The sequence below is a fragment of the Sparus aurata genome, chromosome 21, assembly GCF_900880675.1.
Source record: "Sparus aurata chromosome 21, fSpaAur1.1, whole genome shotgun sequence".
NCBI lineage: Eukaryota > Metazoa > Chordata > Actinopteri > Spariformes > Sparidae > Sparus > Sparus aurata.
This window is the reverse complement of record NC_044207.1, coordinates 25,048,312-25,055,012: the sequence shown is the minus strand read 5'-3', so window position 1 is coordinate 25,055,012 and position 6,701 is coordinate 25,048,312. Positions and strand designations below refer to the sequence as shown.

Sequence of the window (6,701 nt, the reverse complement as noted above, 5' to 3'; positions counted from 1 at the left end):
AATAAGCTGCGACGTTGGTGAAAGGGTTTTTCAGTCTGTGATTGCTTTTTATTTTTCTGGAATCTTGCAGGTGTTTCTAATGTGGTGGAAGAAGTGTGCAGTGAAGAGGAAATGCAGCTGTGTCTCCAGTGACCAACTGTGCTCACTGAGTCCGTCTCTTATCATATTTAATGCTGCGACAACGGCGTGCCTGTGATCTGGTTAGGTTTAGGCACAAAAACCACTTTGTTGGAGTCAGGAGAAGAACATTATTTTGTTTAAAATGTCTGTTTTGTCTCCTCAATCACAGTTGGAGAGGTGTCCTGAAAGATGTCAAGCAGTCTCATGAATGAAAATGTTAAAATCACAGTCTAAAACTGCGGCCACTTGTTTGGCAGTCTCATCGGCTCTAACTTCACCACCTCCGCGCGTGACAGTTATGTGAATAAGCATGTTATGTGAATGTGATATGACATGTCTATAAAAAATGTCAATATGTTACGTAGGCCTAGAAATGCAAACATATCAGTGGTTTGCAGAAATGTTTAAAACCCAGCATTCCATCCTGGCGTCGGCGCTGGCACGCTTTGAGATTCCTCATGGACCCAAGTTGTTGCTCCCAGGCTCAGAACTGCAGTTTACTGCTCAAAACATCTCTACATACCTCAGGTGCAAGGAACTTATAACTAGACTTACAATTCAGAACCAAAGGTGAACCGTGTTGACTGGGCCATCAATGGATAGGTCCAAACGGGCTCAATAAATCTATTTGCAGCTCATTCACATGTGTTGATGTGTCTCCAAGTTTAAGTACTGTTCTCTGTAAAGGACTGAAACTCTGAAACAGATAAAAATGGAAACATTGCGTGACGTTTTGTGCAGAGGGACTTCTGAATATAAAGAGTTCATGAGCGTAATACATAAAATTAACATAATTTCAATTCATAACACATTTCTGAATCAATCTGATGCTGAGTGACAGAGATTGATCATATTAACTGATCAGTATAGGGAAGATGAGAACCTTTGCTCAGTTTTTCCTAAAGATAAAGTATAATGTGCTAAAAAAAAAAAAAAAAACTAGACTCTATTGTGATTGAAAGAAAAACTCAGACAGTCTTCATCCTGTTGAGCCTTTTCACTCTGTCTCAGGTGCATTCTGGGAGACAATCAACGCTTCGGACGCTTTGGATGCACACATTTCTGGGCAAAGAGGCAGGACAAGGTTTCCTGAGCCATGGCAACCCTAACGACTTGCTTAGACGCTTAGCACCTATTAGCTCGAGTGACGACAATGTGAAAGTAATTCTGAATTAATTATCCGCGTGCTGCCGCGAGTAAACACAGCACACAGATGCTCTCCCTCTGTTCCCGCTGCGTATCTGGCAGGGCACATGTGATTGGCCGGAGGCTGCGACCACACCGCTGTCAGGAAATATGACATCAGGAAATAGAGGGGTTTTTTTGGAGGAGAGGGGGGAACAATGCCCTTAAACAGATAAGAGAGTCAAACATTATTCTCTTCTCCCTGCAGGAATTGGCTTGCATATTAACAAATTAGCATCATTCAGCCGCACACAGACTGCAGAGGTGATTTGAAACATTTCAGCCGGCCCCAAATCTGCCTGTCAGGTTTCATTCCGCTCTCTCTCTCTCTCTCCCTCGCCTCAAAACAATTTGTACAATCTCATCTCCTTGATCGTTGTATAATATCTGCCACCATCTACAGTACTCCACCCTCCTCCTCCACCTCCTCCTCCTCCTGCAGCCTCCAAACCCACAGCAGTCAGTGGGGGCTTTGCTGCTGTTTATCCACATGCCAATCAAAGCTGCGGGGAGAGAATGGTATCAGCTTAACAACGCCGGGTGTGCGTCACAATGGCACAGAGGCCCACGCCCCGCATGTTCACACGCTCACTGTCAGTCAGCCGCGAAAGACGCAAACGCACACACACACACACGCAGACAGACCCACAAAGCTGCATCTAGAGACGTCCTCTCATCTTTTGTGTGTGTTCAGATACTCGCTTTAATGCTTTATCATCTCAAGGACCCGTGACTCAACCGCGAGCCAAGGTTAGAGAGCTGCAAAAACACTTGATCGCTCTCTTCCTCGAACACTCAAATGTGATGCTGTCACGTGTGTGTGTGCGTGTGTGTGTGGGGGGGGAGAGGCGACAGGTCCACATGTGGTCATCCTTCCCCGGCTCCCTTTGTTTGTTTTCATCCTCCTCCTCGTCACCTCTTCACCTCTCCCCCTCCCTCCCTCCTCCATCACCCCACCATCATGAGGCGGCCTCGCCTTCTTCCTCAACCGACGTCTCCATGGTGACGCCGCCTCACAGCCTTTCATCTGCCTCCACCTTCGTCTCCTTCCCACAGGTTGGTGTCCTCCTCTCCTCCATTAGTGGCTCCGTTTTCTACAGACAGTCGTTCTCGCCTTCATTACCTCTCCCCTCCGTTGTACCCTGTCCGGCTCATCTTCTCCCTCGGCCAATTACCGCAGTTAAAAAAGCGCGGCCCGTGTCTTCTGGAGGCAGGTGGTTTGAGCCAGGAACACAGATAGGGATGATTATGGCCGGCTGAGTCATTAGGACAGAGGAGGGGAGAGCTGAGGGGAGAAGTGTGTTGTCAGGAGCAGCGCAGGGAGGAGAGAGGAGAGCTGGAGGAGTGAATGAAAGGAATGAAGGTGGAGGTTCCACACAGGCCTAATCTGAAAAGGCCACGCATGTCCGTGTAATGCCGCAGGAATGCATCAGGAGACCTGTGGGAGTGAGCTAAATATCTCGCCGTTAATGAGACTCGAGTATCACCAGCTGAGACTCAGTCGTCTCTCAATCTCACGCTTGTCTGTTGATGTCTCATAAAGTTTGTCGTTAGCGACACGGGTTTAGTTACTTAACTTGATATGAGAAGATTGATACCAGCCACACTTCTTCTGCATGGTATATATGTGCAGCTGGTTAGCTTAGTTTAGCTTAGTTTAGCATAAGGACTGGGAACAGGGATGATCAGCTAGCCTTGCACTGTCCAAGGGTTAGGGTTAGGGTTAGCATTTCATTGTTTGTTAACACTGAAATAATTATTACCTGAAGTTTGAATACCCATGCGTTTAACATTTATCAATGAGGGTCATTATAAAGTGTTACCAGAAACATTAATAAATCACTCAATAACTAATATAAATGAATTAATATGCCATTAAATGCACCAAAAATAATGTTAAAAACAAATTTAGGCATTAATTTACACACTTTTACATCAATTGATATTCATGTGTTCATAAAGCGTTTGATTGAATTCCCATTTTAGTAACTTTTTCATGTAATTTGATCAATTTAATGTATTTATTTTTGTATTTATTCCCACAAACTTATTGATTTATTTAACAGTTTTCTTGTTTTCACATTTCTGTATGCATTTCTGCTCATTCATGCAAATAAGGTTGTCTCCCTTGAGTTACATAACCCCCTTTCTTTATTTTATTGCTAGGCTCCTCCTTTCTCCCCATTTCCTATTCTTGAGTGGAAGCTAAGCTAACTAGCTTAAAGCTCCAGCCAGCTACATATATAGCATACAGACGTGGGAGTGGTTTCAATCTTCTCGTCTAACTCTCAGCAGGTTTAGATTCTAAATTAGACAGCTGGGATTTGACAGGAACTGAAGTGAGAGGTAGATTGTGAGCGACATGCAACAAAAGGTGCCGTGCCAGACGCGGCCTGGGGAGGTTGAGGTTGATGGTGGGACACACCGGAGTTCTCAGCGCTTCGCAGTTTGTCGTGACGTTTTTGCTCCTGTGCACTTCTGAACATTAAAGTCAGCATTTCAGTCGCGTCTCGCTTCCGCCGTCTCGGAGCTGACATGAGCAGCTTATCCCCCCACGCTCTACGTGGCACAATTTTGTCTTTTCAAGAAACTTAACTTCACTCTCGGCTCCTTTTCCCGCTTTGCCTCCCACCAAACCCGTCAGCCTCCATTTTGCTTTTCCGCTCATCATTAATACCATCCGCCCCCTCCCTTTTTTTTTTTTTTGAAACCCTCTGCATATTAATAGCGTTGAGTGTTTACCTTGACGTTCTGACTCATCCCCTTTTCAGCAGATCTACAGCGTGCGTGTGCATGTGCATGTAGAGAGTGCACATGTGCACGGACGATGCTGGTGTGTGTCTACGGTTCAGGGATGCAAGCGTGACGCACTGGCTGACGTCACCGGGGGAAGAGGCAGGATGTGTTTTTTGATGAAGAAATCCTGTCGGCAAGGGAGAGAAGCGGAATAAGAAACAGAAACGTCCACCATCTGGGAACAATTACATGTACTTTAATGTAACCCTGAATAAAAAGGAGTAATTATGCACATATTTGCACAAATTATCATAGTAATGTCTTGTAAAAACTCTGTCTTTTCTGCTTCCCCTAATTGGATTTTGCTCCTATCTTTGCCTCCCTAATTGGTTGTGCATGTATCAGCCTCGTGTGTTTTCTACTTGAGATGTACAGTGTCTAGGCAACCGCGCTGATTTTTAGGTTCATTAAAGTGTGCCACCTTTTTTTTTTCTCCCTGTCCTCCTCTGCATGACTCCATCTGGCCGGTGTCTGAAGAGAATGTGAGGCTGCGGGGAGGCGTGAGAAAAAGGGTGTGTGTGTGTGTGTTTTGTTTTGTTTTTTTTTTGCCTTAAATATGTACGGATGTTAGTCACACGTCATCTCAAAAAAAGGAGATCCCGTCGACTTGTGATCATATCCGAAACCAAGTGTGTCCATTTTCCTTTCAGCGTTAACAAGCGGTTGTCTCTGCGGCGTGTCACGCCCGGCGAGATTGTTTTGTGTGTGAGATTTTTTTTTAAATATGCTCCGTCTCATGCAAACGCTGCTTCTATTTTTGTCTTCACAGTTCATCCTCTCATCTTTCCATTATGTTCAGTCTCATTCATCCACCCCCTCCCTCCACCACCCTGCCTGTTTTCAAACCTCCTTCTCTGCCTCGTCCCTCCCACCATCCCTCCCTCCCTCTCTCTCTTTCCCTCCCCGTCCTCCATCCTTTTTTTTCTGATGCTTCATCTCTGCGGTCTCCGTCTCTCCCTACGCCGCTCCCTGTCGGCGGTGCTATGATGCCACTTTGGCCGCCTCCCAAACCGTTTGCCCCCCCCCCCCTCTCCTCTTCCCTCACACCTCCCTCCATCCCTCCCTCCCTCCCTCCTGATGCTATAAATACCCAGCATCGGTGAGTCATCGCCGAGACATATCGGTTGCCTCTCCCTCCTCGCTTTTCTTTCCCCCCTCTCTCTCTCTCTCTCTTCACTTGAGCTCTTTGCCAGACCTCACAAGTCATCCCACCTCCACCTTGGCCCCCTCGCATCATGGCGACCCAGCTGGGCTGAGCCTCAGCCCGTGCCTGGCACGGTGCAGCCCGTGTTACCCAGGCTCTGAAGCCAAAGGTCAGCTTGACACCTCCAATGCCCGAAAAACAAAATCAGCAGGAGTGGGCGAATTATGAGGAAACACAGTCAACCACATCACTAACTTTCCAATTAGGTGACGTGGAAGCGTGGCCATGGCGCCCCCTGAATGCCCCCCAAAAGTTGCTTCAAAGTCAGATGGTTTCCTGGAGTATAAAGTAAACACATTCCGAGTGTGATCTGTTAATCGCTGCCGTGTCACATTGAGACGGAGTGACAAACTGAAACCCAGGATTCCAGGACTGTTTTACCATTGCGCTGTAATCGAACGCAACATTTTCTGCACCTTTGCCTTTCTTTTTTAGTTGAGGTTTAGCGTGTGCGTAACGATGGAATGAAATGGCGTCCAGCTCCTTAAGTGTTTTCACTGTTCTGAGGGGCTACTTTAGACACAAAAGTGGCGTCTTTTCTGTGCATCCGTGCTTCCTGTCACTGACCCAGCCGGTCCCCCACTGCACCTTTAAGTGTCTTACATGTCATGTCACCAGCCCGGCGTCATACCTGCGTCCCACTCCTCTCTGTGACCGCCACCTCCCAGCCTCACATGTAATTATTCTCTGTTTTTTTTCCCTCTCTCTGTCTCTCTCTCTCTCTCCCGCCGCCACCCACCTCTCCAGAGTTATGAGGCAGCTCCGGTTCAGCTTGGCTCATCCTTGGGTAAACTCCAATATGGCTTATTGGCTCACACCGGAGTGTGCGCACGAGGCTGAAAACACAGATGAAAAAGTTTTTTTTTTTTTTTTTTTTTTGCGCACTTCTGAGTCATAAGTAGACAGGAAGAAGGGAGATAGAGAGAGAGAGAGAGAGAGAGAGAGAGAGAAAAGTTAGAATGAAGTGTCAGAGAGCAAAGAGAAGGCGAGCTAAGACATGCACACACACACACGCACACACACCACATTCAAACAATAGGGAAGATGTCCTTCAGAGTTTCCTGCTGCCTGGTGCTGTTGTTGTTGTTGTCTTTGTGGTAGAGACTCTGTGTGTGTGTGGTAGTGTGTGGTAGTGTGTGTGTGTGTGTGTGCGTCTGCGTCAGAATCAGTGGGCTAATGAAGGGAGCATTATGCCTCTGACGCACTCTCTGGTCCCATAGGGTTGGATGGAGGGAATAGACAGGAGAAGGAGGGGCTGGTGAGAATCACTCAGCGCTCCTCGCTCGTCCAGATACTGTTTCATTTGAAATGCAAAGGCGGCGCAGACGGAACCGCCACGCAGGATTTTTTTATTTATTTTTATTTTTTTTAATCACCCGTGTTCCTGCAGATTGAC

The 6,701-nt window shown here is 46.8% G+C and overlaps 1 long non-coding RNA gene across 1 annotated transcript; it reads right to left on the bottom strand.

The window, feature by feature from the left end:
* Positions 1-702: 702 nt before the first annotated feature.
* LOC115573047 (uncharacterized) lies at positions 703-6,156 on the bottom strand. Its single transcript, XR_003982207.1, has 3 exons — positions 6,045-6,156; positions 4,048-4,228; positions 703-817 (listed from the first exon to the last, which is right to left on the bottom strand). It is a non-coding gene; the product is annotated as an uncharacterized LOC115573047 (long non-coding RNA).
* Positions 6,157-6,701: the final 545 nt, after the last annotated feature.